The sequence below is a fragment of the Cannabis sativa genome, chromosome X (assembly GCF_029168945.1).
Source record: "Cannabis sativa cultivar Pink pepper isolate KNU-18-1 chromosome X, ASM2916894v1, whole genome shotgun sequence".
Taxonomy (NCBI): domain Eukaryota; kingdom Viridiplantae; phylum Streptophyta; class Magnoliopsida; order Rosales; family Cannabaceae; genus Cannabis; species Cannabis sativa.
Window position 1 is genome coordinate 59,426,736 of NC_083610.1, and position 24,652 is coordinate 59,451,387.

At 35.1% G+C, this 24,652-nt stretch overlaps 1 long non-coding RNA gene across 1 annotated transcript; it reads left to right on the top strand.

The window, feature by feature from the left end:
* Positions 1-356: 356 nt before the first annotated feature.
* Positions 357-2,861, top strand: LOC115708007 (uncharacterized). Its single transcript, XR_004009809.2, has 4 exons — positions 357-656; positions 767-801; positions 1,124-1,191; positions 2,086-2,861. It is a non-coding gene; the product is annotated as an uncharacterized LOC115708007 (long non-coding RNA).
* The last annotated feature ends 21,791 nt before the right edge of the window (positions 2,862-24,652 follow it).

Here is a 24,652-nt window from a genome sequence, read left to right on the forward strand (position 1 = left end):
ACACAAACTTTTTCAAAAAAAAAATAAAAAATAAAAACAAAGCATTAAATAAGTGAGAGCCACGGTATAAATTATTACTAATTTCCTACACTACACCACATTGTAGTGGTCATGTACCCCCTTTTATATCCACGCACTACAAGAAAAATAGGCAAACTCGGCACACCAATCTCGGCGGGCCCGCGTGTGTCCGTCAAGATTGGTCTCTATAACGGCAGGCTCGTTGTAAACCGTCAAGAAAGGTGACCCAATTATTTTTTTAAAAAAAAATTATAAAAGTTAGACCCAATCTCGACGGGCTGAAACAAGACTGTCAATATTGTGTGCCCAATCTCGGCAGTCCTAGTTGGGCTTGCCGAGATAGGCCACGAAATTAAAGAAAAAAATCAGCCCAGCCCAAATCATCTTATATCTCTCTCTCTCAAAACCCTAATCTTTCCATCAATACTCAGCTGTAACCCTCTTCTTTTCTCTCAACCATTCCTTCTCTTCTTCTTTCTCGCATGGACGGCAGGGCTTGAAGATTCTCTCTCATCATTGAAGACTCACAAACAAACGGAGGTTCTTGTTGCTCTCTCGTCGCTGATGGCTCTCACCTAACCCTGACGATAGTGTTGACTCAATCCCAATCCCAAAAGTTGATGGCTCTCTCACAAGTTTAGTGTTTTAATTTTTTATTTTCATTTCTAGAATATTTTGACTTTACATCTTTTTTTAGTCATTCATCCACTAACCCTCTCTTGTTCTCTTTGTTCGTCACCCTCAGGGATTGGGATCACTCTCAAATTTTCTCTATTATTGGTATAATTATTTTTCTCCACACACATATATTTAATGATTGAGTTGGCTGTAATTTTTTTCTTCTATTTTTTGATTTCTTATTTCTTTTGATTATATAAAGAGAAAATTTTTTATTTATCAAGTTTACTGTTATGGGATTCATATTTTGAATTCGGCTAAGCTAACATAAGTGTGGAATTGATGAAGTAAATAATACGAACTGAGTGATATCATTTCTATTGTATTTTCAGATATTTGATAAAAAATGCATATAAAAATATTGCATGCCTGGTGTTTGATGATATTTCTCAAAGAAACTAAACATATTATAGTTTTGTTGCAGTGGTCTTTGTTGTGTTGTTGAGCAAATATGCTAGTCTCAAAATCTTTGCATAGACTATTCAAATTCAGGTAAATTTTTTGCCAGAATCAATTTTTTTATGTTGTTTTTTTTACGATAAGTACAATGATGAGATTAATAATTTTATTCATTCGAGTATCTATGCTTTATTTTGATTTTTTGTATGTATATATACTCAGTTAGAAAAATATCGTCCCTATAACTCTATAAAAGTGAAATTGATTAAAATGGTATCTCTTTGAAGGGTCACAAGTTATAGAGACTTAAAATTTTATCTTGTCGAAATTGATTAAGGAACACACTTTTGTTTAGTCTTGTATACACTTTTGTTCCACGGTAAACAAATTAAATTGATTTCATTATGTGTTTAGTCTTGTATAGTTTTACGTGTGTAAAGAAAGAAACACACTTTTATTTCTAGTACTAGTGTTTAATTTGTCAAGTAAACCATACATTCAAAGGGATTATTTCTCTTCTCTACACCTTTTAATTTTTATTGTCATTCTTATATGTGTTTCAGTTAATGCAATTATACTTTCACTCTGTTTATTACTAATTTGATTTGAAGTTCAAGATTAAGACTTCGCAAAGCTAGATAAGGTTCTCTCAATGAGATAAAAGGTGATATAATTTGTTCTTAGACACTTGGTAGAGATAATGAAGAGTTTTTCAATAAATTGTCAAAAAGTTACAAACATATGTGTAAATCTATTTACATATAATATGTATGTATATTATTGTTTGTGTATAGAATTATACGTGCTAAAATTGCTTTGAATTAAAGAATGTATGGAAATTTATTTTGAATTAGTTGATGTGATTTTGAAGTAAAGTGCCCACCTATTTGTATTTGTGAATTAGGTGATTTATACAATGTATTTTTTAAGGGTCTTCAGCCTACAAATGTATATTGTTCTCAACTTTGATTATATGTCATTTTTCAGGGAGCTATTGAAAATGGTAGTCAAAGGAATTGTGGCTCAAATGAGACTTGTTGATGTTCTATAAAGTAGGGCCAACAATATATTTCTGTAACTCATAAATATTTGAATTTTTTTTTTGGTTCAGATTTTGTAATGATGTCTTCAACAGTTTTTGTTGAATATTATGGATTGGTGTTAGATATATTGTTTATAATGTATTGTAATTTATTTTTTATGTATATTCTTACAATTAATATATTGTAACACCCTAACTAACTTAGGCGAATTACGTGATTTTTTTTTAAACATGCTGTGCAGCTCGTTGCTAATCAACGAGGTTTATGGAAAACGTGATTAATTAAAATTTTTGCTTTTTGATTAAACTTGTAAAATATAGTTACAAAAAGACTCGGGATCCCGATTACAAAATCATTTACAAAATTTAACTGTTTATACAAAATAAATGTCGCCTAGCGACTAGTTACAAAATCAGCCTCGTTGTCCCGATGATCGTACGCTCTAGGCCTAACCGCCCCGACATGTACAACCTTCATAAGCTCGCTCACGGTCCATCAGCTTTAGCCTTGCCTTTACCTACACATAAACGTAGAACTGTGAGTCGACAGACTCAGTAAGAAAAGCATAATAATACTCATACATAAATCCCGGTCATGATCAGACGCCCATACCCCTGATCATAACCCTAACTGCCGTGTCCAACACGATACTGAGTCCCGCTACTGCCGTGTCCAACACGGTACTGAGCCACTACTGCCATGTCCAACATGGTACTGAGTTCTGAACGTTCATAGGGACGGTACTATTGACACGTAACAACCTGATCGGTCGAACCGGTCATACTCCGCCGTCGGTCATACTCCAGCCTGTACCGACGTGTTACTATATCCTCCTGATCGGTCGAATCGGTCATACTCCGGCTGCTGGTCATACTCCAGCCTGTACCGACGGGATACGTCAATAGTACGGAACCACCAACCAAGTGTCAGCCGGATCGGTCGAACCGGTCATACTCCGGCTGCTGGTCATACTCCAGCCTGTACCGACGTGATAGGGTTGGATGGTTCGAAGCCAACATACATAACTAATGTAATCTAATAGGCTTCCTACATGCACGCTAAACATGTAATCTACATATGCATACTGTTATACTAATCTTACCTGGATTCCGAATTCAGGTGTGCCGGACAACCTGACTGGAACTTTAGCTGAGCGGCGAATTACAGGCTCCTAAACCATAAAAATCACAACACTATGAGTGACACGCTAAATCACTTCCCGGGGACTTAAACTAGGAACTAAAAGTTTCCCTATCGATAAAAAGCATGGCAATACCCCCTAAAACATAAAATCGAGAAAATCTAGGGTTTCAGAATTTTCCCCAACTGGCAGACTGGTTGCCCAACCGGAATTCCGGTTCTGGAAAATTCAGAACCCCCATCCGGAATTCCGGATGCACAACCAGAATTCCGGTTCCTCGCAGGCAGCAAACTCAAAAATTCATAACTTTCACAATTCGACTCCAAATCAATTCAAACCTTCCAGACCTATTCCATATGACCCAAAGAACATTTCTAAGGCACCAAAACCACCCAGATTGCACCAAAGCAAAAAGTGCCATTAAAGCTCAAGCTTTGAGTTCTAAACTCAAACTTGAGTAAAATCACCTAACATGCATTCAATCTATGCTTCAAACCCATAATCAAGCTAATAATAACTTCAGAAACTAGAATCAAACTCATGCAAACACAACAGCCACTAAAACCTCCATTTTTCTTTGAAAACCCAAGCTTTTTACATAAAAATCTATCCAACTAGAACAAGAAATTCAAGCATGCAATTCAATCTAATTACACCTACTTAACTCAACATCTTAATCAAGGAAACAACAACAATAATTAACAGCAGCAGCATCACCAAAATCATCATGCATTACACAACTTTTCCATTAAAAATTTCAAGAAAACAAAGAGAAGTTACAAGTGATCAAACCTTGACTTGGATTACACAAAGAGGAATTGAAAATCACAAGAATTGAGCCAAAAACACCCAGCCCTAGCAGCTCCAAGTCTTGGCCGAAAATAGAGAGAGAATGAGAGCTTTTGAAAATTTTCTTCTTTTCTTTAACTTGTAATTTTTTGATAAAATGAAATAAAAAGCTTTTACACACATATATCAATTCATTTCAGCCAAAAAAAATTAAATAAACATTTATTTTCCATTTAATAAAATCACAAAAAGACAAAATACTAATGGGGCCAAAAGACCATTTTGCCCCTCCACACTAAAACCACTTACATCACACTAAAGGGGTATTTTTGGGAAATTCTAAATTCCCGGCCATTCCCGACATTCCCAATGTCTAAAAAAAATGTCCCAAACTACTAACATACTAAGTTGTGATTTCTACTGAGCCAAACACCGAGTTCCAAAATACCGTGCACCGGAAATGCAAAATATGAAAACTACTGAATGACATAGCAATGCATTTCTGAATTCAATAAATAACAGTATAATAAATTATTTAAATAGCTATAAATAATTTATTAATTAATCATAATTAACAGCTAATTTCCAAATTAAACTAAGCGGGCTTTACAACTATCCCCCCCTTAAAAGGATTTCGTCCCCGAAATCTAACCTGAATAACTCTGGATATTGAGCTCTCATATCTGACTCTAGCTCCCAGGTGGCTTCCTCCACCTTGCTGTTTCTCCAGAGAACCTTGACCAATGCTATGGTCTTATTCTGAAGGACTTTATCCTTTCTATCCAGGATCTGCAGTGGCTGTTCTTCATAAGTCATGTCTGGTTGCAGTTCTAGGCTCTCATAACTGAGTATATGAGAGGGATCTGAAACGTATTTTCTCAACATCGAGACATGGAATACGTTGTGAACTGCTGATAAGGATGGAGGAAATGCTAACCGATATGCCACTTGACCTATCTTCTCGAGAATCTCGAAAGGTCTTGTAAATCTAGGGCATAACTTGCCTCTTTTCCCGAAACGTTTAATCCCCTTCATCGGAGATACCCGTAAAAACACATGGTCCCCTACTTGGAACTCAACATCTCTGCGTTTCGGATCTGCGTAACTCTTCTGTCTGCTCTGTGAGGCAAGCATTCTAGCTTTTATCTTCTCTATTGCCTCATTGGTCCGCTGCACTGACTCTGGACCTAGGTACTTCCTCTCCCCTGTCTCATCCCAGTGGATGGGAGATCTACATTTCCTACCGTATAACAGTTCATAGGGAGCCATCCCTATCGTACTCTGGTAACTGTTGTTGTAAGAAAATTCTATCAACGGTAGATACTTATTCCATGAGCCTTCAAAGTCCATAACACAGGCTCTCAACATGTCCTCCAATATCTGAATTGTCCTTTCAGACTGACCATCTGTCTGAGGATGGAATGTTGTACTAAATTTCAGCCTTGTACCCATTGCCCATTGCAAACTTTGCCAAAATTTGGAGGTGAACTTCAGATCCCTCTCCGAAACTATAGACTTCGGTACCCCGTGAAGTCTTACTATCTCTCTGACATACAACTCTGCCAACTGATCCACTGTAAATGTTGTTCTAACCGGCAGAAAATGACCAGATTTCGTAAATCGATCAACCACTACCCAAATGGAGTCAAATAAACCCGTGGTCCTAGGCAATCCGACCACAAAATCCATCGTGATATCTTCCCACTTCCATTCTGGTAGGGTTAGAGGCTGCAACAACCATGCTGGTCTCTGATGTTCAGCCTTAATCTGCTGACAAGTGAGGCATCTCGATACGAATTCTACCAAATTCTTCTTCATACCGCTCCACCAGAAGTACGGTTTAAGATCTTGGTACATCTTAGTGGTGCCGGGATGCAGAGAATACGGGGTAGAATGAGCCTCCTCTAAGATCTCATTCCTGAGTTACACACTATTCGGAACACAAACCCTAGTTTTATACAAGAGCATCCCACTGTCTGACACTGAAAAGTCCTTGGCTTGACCAGCCAACACCTCATCTCTGATCTTCACTAACTCTGGATCCGTCATCTGAGCGACTTTTATTCTTTCCAATAGGTCAGATTGTAGCGTTAAGTTGTGAAGCTGACCTACCACAAACTCAATGCTGGATCTAACCATATCCTCTGCTAGCTGAGGTGAGATCTGAATCATACTAGCTACTTGCCCGGGACCCTTTCTGCTCAGGGCATCGGCCACTACATTGGCCTTTCCGGGGTGATAGAGGATCTCACAATCGTAATCTTTCACTAATTCCAACCAACGCCTTTGTCTCATATTTAAATCTTTCTGAGTAAAGAAATACTTGAGACTTTTATGGTCGGTATAGATTTCACACTTTTCCCCATAAAGGTAATGCCGCCAAATCTTCAATGCGAAAACCACCGCGGCCAACTCTAGATCATGAGTTGGGTATGGCTGCTCATAATCCTTTAACTGACGGGAGGCATAAGCGATAACCCGATCGGCTTGCATCAACACACACCCCAAACCCTGTTTGGATGCGTCACAATAAACTACGAACTTCTCCTTGTCTGAAGGCAAAGCTAGCACTGGAGCGGTAATCAACATCCGCTTTAACTCCTGAAAACTAGCTTCGCACTTGTCTGACCAAATAAATCGCTGATTCTTCTTTGTAAGCTCGGTTAGGGGCATTGAATTTTTTGAAAACCCTTCCACGAACCTACGGTAGTACCCAGCTAAACCCAAGAAGCTTCTGATCTCTGTCACTGTCTTCGGTCTCGGCCAATCCCTGACGGATTCAATCTTCCTGGGATCCACCTTGATCCCATCTTTGCTCACAATGTGCCCTAGGAAAGACACCTGAGATAGCCAGAACTCACATTTCTTGAACTTGGCATAAAGCTTATGTTCTCGAAGCCGTTGCAATACCATCTGAAGATGTAACTCATGCTCCTCTTCTGATTGAGAGTACACGAGGATGTCGTCGATAAACACAATCACACAGATATCGAGGAAATCCTTGAATACTCTATTCATCAAGTCCATGAATGCTGCAGGAGCATTGGTTAGTCCGAATGACATAACCAGAAATTCGTAATGTCCATACCTAGTGCGGAAAGCCGTCTTCGGAATGTCCTCCTCTCGGATTCTCAACTAATGATAACCCGAACGGAGATCAATCTTAGAAAAGACCGTCTTCCCCTAAGCTGATCGCACAAATCATCGATCCTAGGTAATGGATATTTATTCTTCACCGTCAGCTTGTTCAATTCCCTGTAGTCGATGAACATCCTCATAGATCCATCCTTCTTCTTGATGAATAAAACCGGGGCTCCCCAGGGTGACACACTGGGCCGAATAAACCCTATGTCAAGCAACCCTTGGAGCTGAATCTTTAATTCCTTAAGTTCAGCTGGAGCCATTCTATACGGGGCTTTGGAAACCGGTTCCACCCCTGGTGCCAAGTCTATCACGAAGTCAATCTCTCGCTGAGGTGGTAACCCTGGAAGTTCTTCGGGAAAAACATCCAAAAATTCCCGAACCACTTTGATGTCCTCTGGCCGAATGGTATCTGGCCGAGTGGTGTCCACCACCACGGCCAGAAACCCTAAACAACCGCTGTGCAATAATTCTCTAGCTGACATAGCCTAGATTACCGGGATCCGAGATCCCTGAACTGAACCAACAAACACAAATGGTTCTTCACTTTCCGATTGGAAGATCACCATCTTTCTTTTACAATCAATACTCGCCGAATATTTAGATAGGAAATCCATTCCTAAAATAATGTCGAACTCTACTAAACTCATCTCTATCACGTCAGCACTTAACTCTCTACCATCTATCCTGATCGGCATAGACCTAACCTACCTATTGGAGATAACCAAGTCTCCGCTAGGTAATAGGGTTCCAAACCCTGATTCATATCTATCATACGGTCTATCCAATTTACTAAAGATTCTAGCAGCCACACAAAAACAACCTTGACCCAAGCACTCACCCGGAGGATGCCTCTTACTAGTGAGACACTCCAGTAGGAATAACGGGTCTTAACACTATCCTGATGACCACCTTAATTCTGGTTCCCTCGGAACCTCTTGTTCTGCCCTGAGCCACCTGATGCAGTGGATGATTTCCTCCTCTAGTCCATGGCCGAACCACTACCTCCCCTACTGAAACCTGACGCGGGAGGGGTAGGAGCCCCGCCACATACTGGAGTCCTAACTGATTCCACATACATCTAACTGCGCCCTCAGCTCACAGTGCTTTCTCCACCATCTCAGCATAGATGGTCTTATCGTCGGTAGTGATCATAAGGTCATACTTGATCTTCACATTAAGTCCATCCAGATATTTTTCTTTCTTACAGAAATCGATTGGCACAAATCCCGAGGCTAACCTCGCCAACCGGTTGAACTGAATAGTATACTCGGTCACGCTCATATTCTCACACTGGGTCAGGTGAGCGAACTCTTTCCTCTTGGCGCTTCTGACTGCCTCATTATAATATTTAGCGCGGAAGAGTTCTTGGACCTTTCCCAGGTCATGGTGGTGACGTCGTGAATCTGAGACACCATGTCCCACCAGACCAGAGCATCTTCTTGAAACTGGAAGGTGGCACACACCACTCTGTCGTTCCCGGTAACACCCATAAAATTCAAAATTTTGGTGATCACCGTTAGCCACTGTTCGGCCTTCGCCACATCTGGACCTCCCAGAAAGACCGGAGGTGCTTGCTCACGGAACCGTTCATACAAGGGTTCCATTCACCTTGCCGCTACTACTACCTCGGCCTGAGCAGCAGGGGCGGGTGCCACTGGAACTTCTGGCACCGGCACTGCAGGAGCACCCTGCTGCCTCAATCTCTGAATCTCATTATCTTGTTCCTCTATTCTGGCTTGCATTTCAGCAAACCCAACTTCCCAATTCTGGTCTTCCTGTGGCGAGTTGACGTCACCCCGACCACAAGCCCTGCCCCTGGGACCTCTCCCTCGGCCCATAACACTTGGGGGAAGAACTGAGCTCCTTAACCTTGATCTGACCCGACTGAGATGCCCTGACTCCTAATATTTCGTCTGGCGTCCATCTAGTCTGAACCGCCTCGAAATCCCGAGTTGGCAATTCAGGTCACGATCATCAAGAGCTTACTAATGCCGCTTAATTTGGAAATTAAAAACGAAACATGCGCCTATTCTACTATCAGGCTACTAACATGCTTCCTATCAGGCTTTTCTTTTTCATAACTGAATAAAATAAACTACTAAAGCAATAAAGGCTTACTGAACCGTGAAACGAGCTAACTGCTGATGATGATTGTACATGTCGTGACGATCTTCGGAAGACAACCTGGCGGCTCTGATACCAAATTGTAACACCCTAACTAACTTAGGCGTATTACGTGATTTTTTTTAAACATGCTGTGCAGCTCGTTGCTAATCAACGAGGTTTATGGAAAAGGTGATTAATTAAAATTTTTGCTTTTTGATTAAACTTGTAAAATATAGTTACAAAAATACTAGGGATCCCGATTACAAAATCATTTACAAAATTTAACAGTTTATACAAAATAAATGTCGCCTAGCAACTAGTTACAAAATCAGCCTCGTTGTCCCGATGCTCGTATGCTCCAGGCCTAACCGCCCCGACATGTACAACCTTCATAAGCTCGCTCACGGTCCATCAGCTTTAGCCTTGCCTTTACCTACACATAAACGTAGAACTGTGAGTCGACAGACTCAGTAAGAAAAGCATAATGATACTCATACATAAATCCCGGTCATGATCAGACGCCCATACCCCTGATCATAACCCTAACTGCCGTGTCCAACACGATACTGAGTCCCGCCACTGCCGTGTCCAACAAGGTACTGAGCCACTACTGCCATGTCCAACATGGTACTGAGTTCTGAACGTTCATAGGGACGGTACTATTGACACGTAACAACCTGATCGGTTGAACCGGTCATACTCCGGCTGCTGGTCATACTCCAGCCTGTACCGACGTGTTACTATATCCTCCTGATCGGTCGAACCGGTCATACTTCGGCTGCTGGTCATACTCCAGCATGTACCGACGGGATACGTCAATAGTACGGAACCACCAACCAAGTGTCAGCCTGATCGGTCGAACCAGTCATACTCGATTTCTTGGTCATACTCCGGCTGTCGTACCGACGTGACAGGGTTGGATGGTTCGAAGCCAACATACATAACTAATGTAATCTAATAGGCTTCCTACATGCACGCTAAACATGTAATCTACATATGCATACTGTTATACTAATCTTATCTGGATTCCGAATTCGTGTGTGCGGCCAACTCGACCGGAACTTTAGCCGAGCGCGACCATTACGTGCTCCTAAACCATAAAAATGACAACACTATGAGTGACACGCTAAATCACTTCCCGGGGACTTAAACTAGGAACTAAAAGTTTCCCTATCGATAAAAAGCATGGCAATACCCCCTAAAACATAAAATCGAGAAAATCTACGGTTTCAGAATTTTCCCCAACCGGCAGACCTGTTGCCCAACCGGAATTCCGGTTCCTCGAAGGCAGCAAACTCAAAAATTGATAACTTGCACAATTCGACTCCAAATCAATTCAAACCTTCCAGACCTATTCCATATGACCCAAAGAACATTTCTAAGGCACCAAAACCACCCAGATTGCACCAAAGCAAAAAGTGCCATTAAAGCTCAAGCTTTGAGTTCTAAACTCAAACTTGAGTAAAATCACCTAACATGCATTCAATCTATGCTTCAAACCCATAATCAAGCTAATAATAACTTCAGAAACTAGAATCAAACTCATGCAAACACAACAGCCACTAAAACCTCCATTTTTCTTTGAAAACCCAAGCTTTTTACATAAAAATCTATCCAACTAGAACAAGAAATTCAAGCATGCAATTCAATCTAATTACACCTACTTAACTCAACATTTTAATCAAGGAAACAATAACAATAATTAACAGCAGCAGCATCACCAAAATCATCATGCATTACACAACTTTTCCATTAAAAATTTCAAGAAAACAAAGAGAAGTTACAAGTGATCAAACCTTAACTTGGATTACACAAAGAGGAGTTGAAAATCACAAGAATTGAGCCAAAAACACCCAGCCCTAGCAGCTCCAAGTCTTGGCCGAAAATAGAGAGAGAATGAGAGCTTTTGAAAATTTTCTTCTTTTCTTTAACTTGTAATTTTTTGATAAAATGAAATAAAAAGCTTTTACACACATATATCAATTCATTTCAGCCAAAAACAATTAAATAAACATTTATTTTCCATTTAATAAAATCACAAAAAGACAAAACACTAATGGGGCCAAAAGACCATTTTGCCCCTCCACACTAAAACCACATAAATCACACTAAAGGGGTATTTTTGGGAAATTCTAAATTCCCGGCCATTCCCGACATTCCCAATGTCTAAAAAAAACGTCCCAAACTACTAACATACTAAGTTGTGATTTCTACTGAGCCAAACACCGAGTTCCAAAATACCGGGCACCAGAAATGCAAAATATGAAAACTACAGAATGACATAGCAATGCATTTCTGAATTCAATAAATAATAGTATAATAAATTATTTAAATAGCTATAATTTCATAATTAACTGCTAATTTCCAAATTAAACTAAGCGGGCTTTACATATATAATGGCAGGGGAAAATAAAATTAATGATAATTTGTATTTTTTTTATTTTATTTGATCCTATCTCGGCGGGCTAAGTCTGTCGAGATTGGTAATTAAAAATGCTAAAAATCACCACTAAGAAGACCAATCACGACAGGCTATTTTCACCAATCTCGGCGGCCTAAGCCCCCCTTTATTGTTGATCAATCTCGACAGGCTTGGCCCGTCGAGATAAACCCATAGTCAATCTCGGCACACAGATTCACGACAGGCTAAGCCTGCCGAGATTGATCAATCTTGACGGGCCGGGCCCGCCGAGATAGGGTATTTTTTTTTGTAGTGACAAAAATATTGTGAGACCCATTTTATAATAAATCCTCATAGATAGGGCATTTTCAAAAATTTCTACTTTTGAAAAATCTTATAATTATATATATATATATATTGTAATATATATAGATAACAAGAAATAATCCTTTTAATATATAGTAAATGTAATTATATTTGATCAGTTTGTAATTGTATTTTGTGATTAACATCCAATAATCGATTCAATCTAATAAGAATCTAACTTTTAACATCTAATTCAATTCAATTGTAATTATATATTCAATTTTTTTGTAATTTGATTATATTAGTTCGGTTTAATTAGATTGAATTTTGGATTGCCCATCTCTCTGTTATATTATTTTATATAATATAATATTTAGATTAAATAATTAAGTTATACATAATTAATGGTGACAAAATATTAATTTTGTCAAATTGTAACATACATTATGGAGTTAAAAAATGTGTAAAATGATCACAAAATAGTAGTTGCAAATCTTTTAAATTGATGATCACTTGAATATGTAACTGTCATCTCTTTTTCATTCTTAAATTAGTAAAAGATGTTACTAATTGTTTATGAATGGGAATGAATGATAGCTATTTAAAATATTATTGTTGGAGACTTGATTTATTCATTTATAAGGTGTATAAATGGTTCAAAATCAAGTGGGAATGATTTGGAACACTTTGGAGAAGAATGGGCCAATGCTGAAAAAATAGTAACTAGTAGCTAGTTACTGTATTTTTCATCATATACTTGGACACATTTTTGAAAGTGTGAGAGTCTTTGTAACAGCCAAAAACTCCTCCAAATCACCCAATTAATAACATAAATGCCCAATTTATGGTTGGTAACATCCAAGGGCTTTATGGTGGTCATTAATGTTCATATGAGAGTGAAAACTCTATAAATAGAGGTCATATTGTTCACTTGTAAGAGAAGTAGTTTAAACTATTTTGTTGTGGTTAGAACCTTGTGAGGATATGCTCATCCTTAGACACTAGGCTGAGCATATGAGGCTTGATAAATCCTTAAGAGCATTTCTAGAGTTTCTCTAAGTGTCCATATGAGAGAGGAAATGACTTTTAGGACAAAGGTCCTTGACCCTTGGTCAAGCTTTGTGTGTATTCTTCTTCTTCTTCTTCTTCTTTAGCTTTCTTGTAATCTTAATGAAATACGTCTATTTTTATTTTGATTGTAATTCTTATATTCTCTCTTGTAATGAGAACTTTTCCATCAATCTAAAAGTCATTTCGATGGCATATTCTTCTTTCTAAAAGACTTGCCATAGAGATCATACAATCAAAGGAAATTATCCATGGGGGAGAGCATCAATCAAGATCATGAGAAGGAAAATATGTGGTAAGAGATTCAAGCCATCCATGGGTAAGCATGGTGGATATATTTGATAATAATATATTAACATATTCATATGATGAGATATGATATTTTGGTAGAGATTTTTTACATGTTAATATATATGATATATATGTAGATTATATTATTATATATAGTGATATATAATATTATAATTGAGACTATAACATATTATTATATGTATATATGTGAGAGAGATATATATTATATAATATGTGATATATGTGAGTTATATGTACATTATATGATGAGCATAAGATATAATTACATATATATATTTGTGAGAATAAATATGTTAAAATAGTGATTTCTATATACATGCATATATGATATATATTATGTGTATATGATATACATATTGTGTATATGCATATTCATATATTTGTATGTTATATATATATAGGATATGTAACATATATATATTTAATTGTAAAATTAATAATATTTTGTGTATGTTATTTATGATAGCATGGTAGCATATATGCAATATTAATTAACATAAAATTATTTGAGAGTTATAATTTTATGAGAGTTATAATTTTATGGGAGTTATATATTAATTTTGTGTATTAATATATGTATATAAATTATCAGATTAATATATGTACTATATGGTATGATAATGGAGATGATGATAAGAAAAATGTGTTCATTCTATCATTATCATTATTATTATGAGACTATATTGTGATTAAAGATAATTATTTGGAAATGAAGTTCCATTATGGTGATAATCATCTCATTTTATGAGATAAGAAAAGTGAACTATGTGAGTTACACTTTTCTGTTTTTTTTTTCTTGTCATAGCAAGAGCAAAGTGATCAAAGTTGATCTAAATTGTGAAATGAGGTCATAAAATTGGAAGGACAATTTTAGACTCAAAGAAAGTAGATCATTGTGGATTCAAATAATGAGATAAAAGATTACAAAATTGGAGAAGCAATTATGAATCTTAAAAAGTAAAGTGGTGAAACAAAATTGATGAGAAGTAATTTTATTAACTTTGGGCTAATCTCAGTGAGGAGATAACCATAAAATTGAAGAAGAAATTTTATTATTATGAGAATTTTGTGTTATCTATTAACAAATTTTAATTATAATTTTGTTAATAAAGGACAAATAATGGATAAAATAATTATATTAAATTGTAAGTGGTATTTTGAGAGGTTATCATGTGATCTCTAAAGGTTCATGATAATTTTGAGTGCACATTATTTTGAAAGATAATGTGTAGAGAGCAAAATGAAACAAAGAGGTTTTATTTTAAAGTGATATGATATTTTCACTTTATGGTCAAATGTGGGGGTGAGATTTGAGTTTAATCAAATTTATTGAGAAATTATTGATTGTATGTATGTGATTTTGAACTTAATATTCTAAATTAATATTTTGCTATGTGCATATGAAAATTTAGATATATTTGGTGTCAAAATTTGGTGGTAATAATTTCAAGAAGGAAATTAAATCTAAAATGGTAGGGGTGCATACTCCAATATGAGAAGTTTAGACATGTTTGGTGTCTAAAACTAAAAATGTGTATATTTGAGACATGCTTGGTGTCTTTTATAAAGTGTAATTTAGACATGTTTGGTGTCTAAATTAATGTTTAATTTTGATATGCTTGATATCAAAATTATTGAGAATTTGAGTTGTGTGAAAATTAATATTTTATGATTGAATTTTCAAAGCTTAAGTACTTAATGAGAAAAGTGGTCACAAAGTGAACACTATATATTTGGCTAGCATGATTCGTTTGGAATCAAAAGTGTGAGGTTAACAAATCGCTTAATCTTCATACAAGATTAAAGCATGAATTTCGAGGGATGGGACCTAAATTCCCTTAGCGTTTTGCTCATTGATGGTAACCTATCTTAACACTACTAAAAATCTAGTCTTAAGTTCAATAGATAATAACAAGTCAATAGAGTGAATGTAGTACTCAATTGTCCCATCTATGGATGAGTACATGTGGTGAAAATTGAGGGTTAAAACTGAAAGGTTTTTTAATGAAGCTTAAGCTTAAGAAAACTCACTTAAGCTTAAGAAAGTGTCTAAAGTGTTGTGAGACACTAAAACTCCACCTATATGGACTAGGGGTGGTGCCGCCTCTTATGAGAATTGGGAGTTATTCTCTAAAAAGTCCATGAATTGGATTTGTGCACATGGCCATTCACGGTGCAAAAGCAATCCATAAGGTTCTTGAGTGAACATAGCAAATGTGTGTGTTATCAGGACATAGTGGTTAAATGCTACGGCAACCAAAATTTCGATAAACCTTGTGGTAATTACACTAAGGTAAAATTTAAGTCGTAAGACATTTTACACTATGCACAAATGCAATTGTTTCTATTAGAGTGAAGTTATTGAATCATGTGGGGGAATATTATGTTACTCCATAATTTAATGTTTGATTGATTAAATAAAATGTTGTGTTATAAAATTATTTGCTATAAATGAGATATTATTTAATCTAGTGGGGGAATGTTATATTATTTTATATAATATAATATTTAGATTAAATAATTAAGTTATACATAATTAAGTGTGACAAAGTATTAATTTTATCAAATTGTAACATACATTATGGAGTTACAAAATGTGTGAAATGATCACAAAATAGGAATTGTAAATCATTTAAATTGATGATCACTTGAATATGTAACTCTCATCTCTTTTTCACTCTTAAATTAGTAAAAGATGTTACTAATTGTTTATGAATGTGAATGAATGATAGCTATTTAAAATATTGTTGTTCGAGACTTGATTTATTCATTTATAAGGTGTATAAATGGTTCAAAATCAAGTGGGAATGATTTGGAACACTTTGGAGAAGAATAGGCCAAAGCTGAAAAAATAGTAATTGAGAGTCTTTGTAACAGCCCAAAACTCCTCCAAAGCACCCAACTAATAACATAAATGTCCAATTTATGATTGGTAACATCCAAGAGCTTTATGGTGGTCATTCATGTTCATATGAGAGTGAAAACTCTATAAATAGAGGTCATATTATTCACTTGTAAGAGAAGTAGTTTAAACCATTTTGTTGTGGTTAGAACCTTGTTAGGATATGCTCATCCTTAGACACTAGGCTGAGCATATGAGGCTTGATAATTCCTTAAGAGTATTTCTAGAGTTTCTCTAAGTGTCCATATGAGAGAGGAAATGACTTTTAGGACAAAGGTTATTTAATCTAGTGGGGGAATGTTATATTATTTTATATAATATAATATTTAGATTAAATAATTAAGTTATACATAATTAAGTGTGACAAAGTATTAATTTTATCAAATTGTAACATACATTATGGAGTTACAAAATGTGTGAAATGATCACAAAATAGGAATTGTAAATCATTTAAATTGATGATCACTTGAATATGTAACTCTCATCTCTTTTTCACTCTTAAATTAGTAAAAGATGTTACTAATTGTTTATGAATGTGAATGAATGATAGCTATTTAAAATATTGTTGTTCGAGACTTGATTTATTCATTTATAAGGTGTATAAATGGTTCAAAATCAAGTGGGAATGATTTGGAACACTTTGGAGAAGAATAGGCCAAAGCTGAAAAAATAGTAATTGAGAGTCTTTGTAACAGCCCAAAACTCCTCCAAAGCACCCAACTAATAACATAAATGTCCAATTTATGATTGGTAACATCCAAGAGCTTTATGGTGGTCATTCATGTTCATATGAGAGTGAAAACTCTATAAATAGAGGTCATATTATTCACTTGTAAGAGAAGTAGTTTAAACCATTTTGTTGTGGTTAGAACCTTGTTAGGATATGCTCATCCTTAGACACTAGGCTGAGCATATGAGGCTTGATAATTCCTTAAGAGTATTTCTAGAGTTTCTCTAAGTGTCCATATGAGAGAGGAAATGACTTTTAGGACAAAGGTCCTTGAGTCTTGGTCAAGCTTTGTGTGTGTTATTCTTCTTCTTCTTCTTTTTTAACTTTCTTGTAATCTTGATAAAATACTTCTATTTTTATTTTGAATATTTTGATTGTAATTCCATATTCTCTCTTGTAACGAGAACTTTTCCATCACTATGACAATATATTTTCTTTTTATTTGAAATTTGGTTTGATTTTGTGATCGTAGATGAAAAGCCAAAATAATGTGAAAATAATTTATATAACTTTTTCTTTTTTGGTATGTATGTAAAAGCTACATTAGATTGGAGTTGGACTTGGACATAGAAGTTTGAAACCAAACAGTTAAACAGTTAAATTATGACATAGTTTAACAGAGATGAATATCTTTTTGCAGTAATGACTAAATGGTGATGATTAGATGTAGAAAGGAAAGGTAAAAAAAAGGTAATTAAAAAGATTGAGAGAACAAAATAGGTCCCATAAATAAAGGAGTGATGATTTCAATATTTGTCCGCCGTCCAAACAAAAAATTAGTAAATAAATAATTAAAAACAAGTAATTAATTAATTAATATTCGAGTCATGTTAGTTCAGATGAAATGATTACCCACTCATATGGTGGTGCTGGTGGCTGTTATGACTTCGGAAATCTTAACTAACTAATTGTAAAAAGAAGAGAATAGGAAGCCTATAATTTTAATTTTCAAAAAAAAAAAGAAAAAGAAAGACTTTATTAATTTTTTAGTCGGAAAAGGAAAAGGTTATTGTTATTCAATGAGTAGTGTATGATATGGTATCTAGTAATCTACTATCTACCAATGTCATTGTTTATAATTTTCTTTTTTTACAAAAATTGGAAAAGTTTGTATATGCCATATCTACAAGACAGCTTCTAGTATATCTAGAAAACAGTTTTGAGGAGAATTATACATAAAATTATTGTCGTGTATGCTACATTATAATTTGAATATGATGTGAGTTTTTTTTTAAAAAAAATATTATACATAATCAACATATTGTGTAAATCTTCTAAAGACAATGTACTATGTAAATATAAAATAAAAACTACCATTTTATTATGGGATTATTTCAGAAATACAAAAATATGATTGTACTGAATTTTAAATAGAGAAATTATAGTAAATGACTTCAAATTATAGGAATATGTTAGTAAATATTCCTGTTGACCAAGATTTTCAGCAAGCGATTAAACGAGATAATGATGAGAGCTTTGAGATAATTAATGCAGGTGATTTTTACGTGGTTCGGGAATTAATGAGCCATAGTCCACGAGTCTTTGTTATTAATGAGAATTCTTATACAGAGAATATTCTTGGTGAGTTTTTCTCTCTCTGTCTCTCTCTCTCCTTTTTTTTCGATCTCCCTTCCCATTTTGTTCAAGGGTATTTATAGAGATTTACAAGGATGGTTCAAAAGGGGTCACTTGTCTTTTACTGCCAGTAATGTATGAGCACAAGTTCCCAAGAGATACAAAATAGGGCATGCATCCTATGCCGTAGGTATCGTAGGGATTATGTGAGATTAATCTTTATCCTTCCTTGATTGATGTAATTTTTCATAATGGAGTTGTCACTAGCCCCTTTGATTATCGTGTAATCGCCGTAAACGAGGCTTATGTTGTCTAACACGTCCTCTTATAGGCGTTCGTAGATGCTTTTCCCATGCTGCATTAACTGTGAGGTGATTGTTCGAATATGTTTTCCTTCTCCTGAAGATGCTTTATTATATTTCTAGCTCCCGGAGAGGAAGAACATGCTTTATGTACTTCTCCGGGGGCTCACTGCCCGAACTACACTTGTCCATATGTATACGACTCAGCTAATTCTTGGGTGAGGTGTCTTTTTGGTCCACGTGTTATACGCAGTCGCGGCCACGTATTTTGGGAAAAATCTGAGACAACATCTACCCCCCAAATCTTATTTTGTAACAGGTAAATGAGACTTGTATGCGGCCTATGGTCCTTAATAAATATAGTGGCACATGCCCCTAGCGCGTGGGTCACATTTATGATTGTCACCATTGATTTTTATTTCCTTTTGCAGGCAATGATTCGCTTCCCGTCTATTGATAGACCTTTGCATTAATGCCGGTGTCAGAGAGGTACTCAAACGTTTCAACCATCCTTTCTCCTCCTTACACCTGTTCACCCAATCCGTTGGATCACAGAATTAGAATCGCTACAAATTCTCACCGTGCGATGGTGTTTGATCACAGCTGCCTTGCACCCATTTTGGCCTATAAAAGCCAACACCTTTCCTTTGCTGGGTTACTTTTACCACTTTGCGATTTTCAACCCAACCAATATATTCAAAAAATTTCTGAAATCTCTGACTTCCTACTGTTGTTCCTCCATCGTTGCCAGACCAAACTTTATCACCAGACGCCATCAACTTCTCGCTTATCACCTTTGTGTACACATTTTCTCTACTGTTTCTGTACGTCTGGGCAAAATAAGAATGGTGACATTCTCATTTAGTCGCGCTTGATTTTTGTGATACGGTGGTTATGGCGGAGGCCATGGTGGTGCCTCCCCAAAAAGAGGGCGTCAGATGACCACCTTCGTATGCTGTTTTATTTGCATGCTTACTGTCATTTTTCTTTGGGGCTAGAAAATGATTTTCTTATTTCTTTGCCATCGATTGTTTGAAGCGACTTCCACACTCCTATTCTTCTTTTTTTCCCTTTTATTTTTGTTTTTTGGATGTTTGCACTAGATGTTTGCCTAGGAGAATCTTTGGATTCCCTATTTTTGACAAGCATCCGGAGGGGGGCTCTTTCCAGCGGTTAGGGGACCCCCATTCCCCTTTTCTATCATAGGGTTTGGTTTGGGGGCTAATTGCTGGATTTCCTTTTTCAAATGAGTGAGGTTCTCCACGACCTGCACGGCCACGGTTTTTTCAGCTTTGACCAAGAAATCTTAGAACTTCACCGAGTCCCTCCCATGTCTGTCCCCACTACAGTGTTGGGTTTTATGCCCTAAATAAAACTCATTTCAATATAATCAGATTTACTTATTAATATAGATCAGAAATAACATTTAATGTTGCACGGTTCACATGATTTATTTCATGATTATATGTACATAATGTATGAATTCATCTGAAACCCTTTTCACATACTTGATCCTGTTTATTGTGTTGTCAACACTTTGGAAAGTAAACATGACTATGTGAATAAACTTTTCTAGATTTATCAGACACAGGGTTTTACTGATATGATAATCTACAACAGAGTTTACTTGCATTTGGAAAAATGCTATGTTCTTTCTAGAGCATTGGTTAAAGTAAAGCTCTAGTTGGATGCATGGAGTATGTGTTGGAATATTTATTTTACCAGGATCTTAGATCTACTCACAAGTATGTTGTTTAAACACCCTAAATATGAACTTTCTAAAACGATAAATTAAACACATATAAAGTTAAGAAAACCTTACATTGATGCAGCAGAATTAATGTCTCCTTCCACTCAGATCTCTAACCCTTGTATCCTTTCTGTAGCAGAGTATAATCAAGATCTGAGACCGAATGTCCTTCTTCTTCAAGTTTGATCCTTCACAGTCTTCCAATCTATGATTCAGTTACTGCTTGCTGTGTGTGGGCACTTACTCTTTCACTAGGGTCACGAAATTGATGAAGGAGAAAAGAGAATAGGGATTTCGGCCAGGTATAGAAAGTGGGGAAGGCTCAGTTTTTCTGAAGAGAGAAATTTCTGTCAGAAGATGATATACAAAGATGTGTATTTGACTGAGCCATCACTTTCTATTTATAGGCAACTACTAGGTTTAAGTTAGGAATTATTTGGCATTAAAATAATGAAAATATTAATTTGAAATCCCACATTAAGTGGCCGGCCATGGTGTTGTATTGGGCCCCACTTGATTTTGCAGTTTTATCAAATTTTATCTCTATTTTCTCAAAAACGCCAATTTTCCAATTCTAAACTTTTAAATACCAAAACTAATTATTTAATAACTAAAATAGATTATTAAATACTATTTTCATTTAATTTAATTATTAATTAGACATATAAAGTCCATTAATAAATAAATAAACCTAGAAACTCTTTTCTTTACAATTTCACCCCTGCTTAGTGAAAATTCATAAAATTAGACATAGTCTAACTTTAGAATTATAATTGATCAATCACGAATCAATTAATGAGTCTTACAAGCAGAATGTTCTCTACTTATTAATTCTTCGTTGAATCCACTCTTAGAACTTAGAATTGCACTTTCAAACTTATATAGAGCATATTGTATGTTCCACGATATCAATATACTATCTCATTTAACCATTGTTATAATCTTATTGTGATTTAAAGATCCTCTATATAGATGATCTACATCGAGATGGGATTTCTTTACCGTTCTCACCCCTCAATGTATTTTTCCCCTTAAAACACTTAGCTACCTGTAAATGGTGTTTAGTGATCTAATGATTAGTCAGTTAAATAAGAGCTCATCCATTTACTTCTATTTGCTAAGCTCGAAGGGAATCATCACTTGACTTCTATACACCAGTAGAAGCTATAGATTCCATATTTATGTTCAGCACTCCCACTCAATCATACTATCATGTTCCCAAAATATACGTATCACCCTAACCCAAAAGTAGGCTTAACTAATAAATCTAAGAACATGAATAGCACTCCTGAGTTGAGCCTAAGCATATCAGGATTTAGATTCTTTTAATCTTAAGATCAACTACTGATATTGACTTGGAAAGATATGTATAACGGTAAGTTTGTAATATCTTAACTTAGTTGCAATATCGGTCCAGTCCAATGTATACTCCATACATTCGAAACTAGTATACTTTACTAATGTCCTGGAAAGAACATAACACTTACTCCAAGTGTAAGTACACATCATCGCTGATTATCACATTAGTGTAAACCCAATAACACTGATGAAACAGGGACGAAAAATTTTGATGCGTATGATCACAATCACATTCCACTGTGTTGACGATACTGTAATTGTGAATAAACATATGATCTGGATTTAACTGATTCTGTGTATAAAAGTAATAAACATATTTAAACCATTAGCATGTAAATTTCATGCAAACATCAATCACTTCAAATTTCTTATATTGATAACTAATCAGATTGTAAAGAGTTTTATTTAGGGCATAAAACCCAACAAACTCCCACTTGCACTAATATAAAACAAACTGCGCAAATAGGTCAATCTGATGTCTTCATCTTCAGATCAAGTGTAGTATATTTGAATCCACTCAAACTTCTGGAAACTAGTTCATAAATACTCTTATGAAACATCCTTTACTATATGCTTTACTCATCAAGGGATACTGAAATCTTTACTGTTTTAAAAGTACATCTGAATTAACAGAAGACATATCTCTCATATTTTAAAATATGTAATTGAGATAATACAGTGTAGACTTTTCTTCAGTAATATAACTTTCTGGTATTTTCGAATACACAAAGTTATAATTCTTCTCTGGTAGAGCTTGAATTATTTTACAATAATTCCTCCACCTCCAAAGTAAGCACCATCTCAAGAATTTCGAAATTAGATGGTGAGATACAAAGACAACTGATACACAGTTCCTTAATATCTGACATATAGATCACTTTTATAAATCTTTCTTGAATATCTTCTAATGTTCCCTATTTGATTACATCTCTGATAGCTCCCACTCAATAGCAGATGTATGGTTAAATAATACTTTTAACCTCTGATTGTTTAGAGAGTTACCTAGTTGTGACTTTTGTATTAGTCTGAAACTTTAAGTTAAGACTAAGTCATCAACATAGCAGACTAGTATTTGAAGTGAAAAATACATGCCAGAGATAAAGTAATCAAAATTAAGATACCATAAAATTTTATGAGGATTAAGAATTCTAAGTTCAAGTCATTCGAATGGACTGAACTAGAGTTCTTTATCTTATTCTCATAATTCTGATAAGCTCAAATCCATATTGTATAGGCCGGCCACTTTTGTAGGGTTTTACCTCTGATATTTTTATTATTTTAATGCCAAATAATTCAAACCTAACCCTAGTGGAATGCTATAAATAGATAGTAAAGGCTTCAGAAAAATATACTTTTATTTAGAAAAAACTGAGCCTTCTATCTCTATATCTGGCCGCCCACTCTCTCTCTCTCTTCTTCCTTAAGATTTTGAAATACTTAGTGATTAGAGTAGTGCCCACACACAGCAAGTGATACCTCAATCATAGTGAGGAAGATCGTGAAGAAAGACTTTCAGCAAGAAGGAGTTTTAGCACTAAAGAAGGAGAGAAAGAGATCCAGGTTCAGATCTTGATAATACTCTGGCATAAAAAGGATACAAGGGTTAGAGATCTGAACGGAAGGAGTCATATTATTCCGCTACACCCAATGTAAGGTTTCTAATACTTTATATGTGTTTATTTCATAATCGTTTTAGAAGTTCATATTTAGGGTGTTAATCAACATACTTGTGAGTAGATCTAAGATCCTGGTAAAATAATTTCCAACAACTGGTATCAGAGCCATGGTAATTGATTTGCTTGTAAGAAATTTGGACTTAAAACGATTGTTTGATGTTTTGGATGGTATCATGTTGTATTGAGTGTTATATGATGATTGATTGATGTTTGTGAATTTTCGTGAAAAATAATTGAATATCTGTTTCTGGAATTATTTTTATTGGATAGTATGGAAAAAATTAAGGAATTTACTTTTTTACAGAACTCAATTTCGATTTAATTTGAATTAGTTATGATTTTTTGAAGTTTCGGAAAAAATCAGAGTCGTGCAACAGGGACACGCGCCGTGTTTCCTCGCCCATGCCACCCAAAAAGAGGTGGCATACTGTCCGTATAGCTCGTATTTTTTTTTTGTTTTTCTTCTATTTTTCATGCTATTTCATGGATTTAAGTTTCGATTTTTTGTGTAGTTTTGTATTTAGACATTTACTATTCCTATTTCAATTCTAAATATCATAATTAAATTAATTAATATTTTTTTTAATTTAATTCATGATATTAGTGTAATTTGAATTTGAAAATAGTAAATATCTATCTTTTTGCTTAGTTATCTATCTTATTTTTAAATTTTATTATATCTTATCTTATTTTTAAATTTAAGGTCAGATTTTAAATTTTTAAATTAAATATTTTTTTTAAATAATTTGACCTTATTTAAATTTAAAATAAGATAACTATAATCATGATATTTTAAATAAATGTAAGATATTTGGCTAACTTTTAAATTTTGTTATTTTATTTATTTAAATTAAATCATAAAATCTGAAAAAGATATTTTTTTTTTAATTTTTATTTATAAAATAACATTAAATTTTTAAAACTAGTTAGCAAATTTTGAAATGATATTT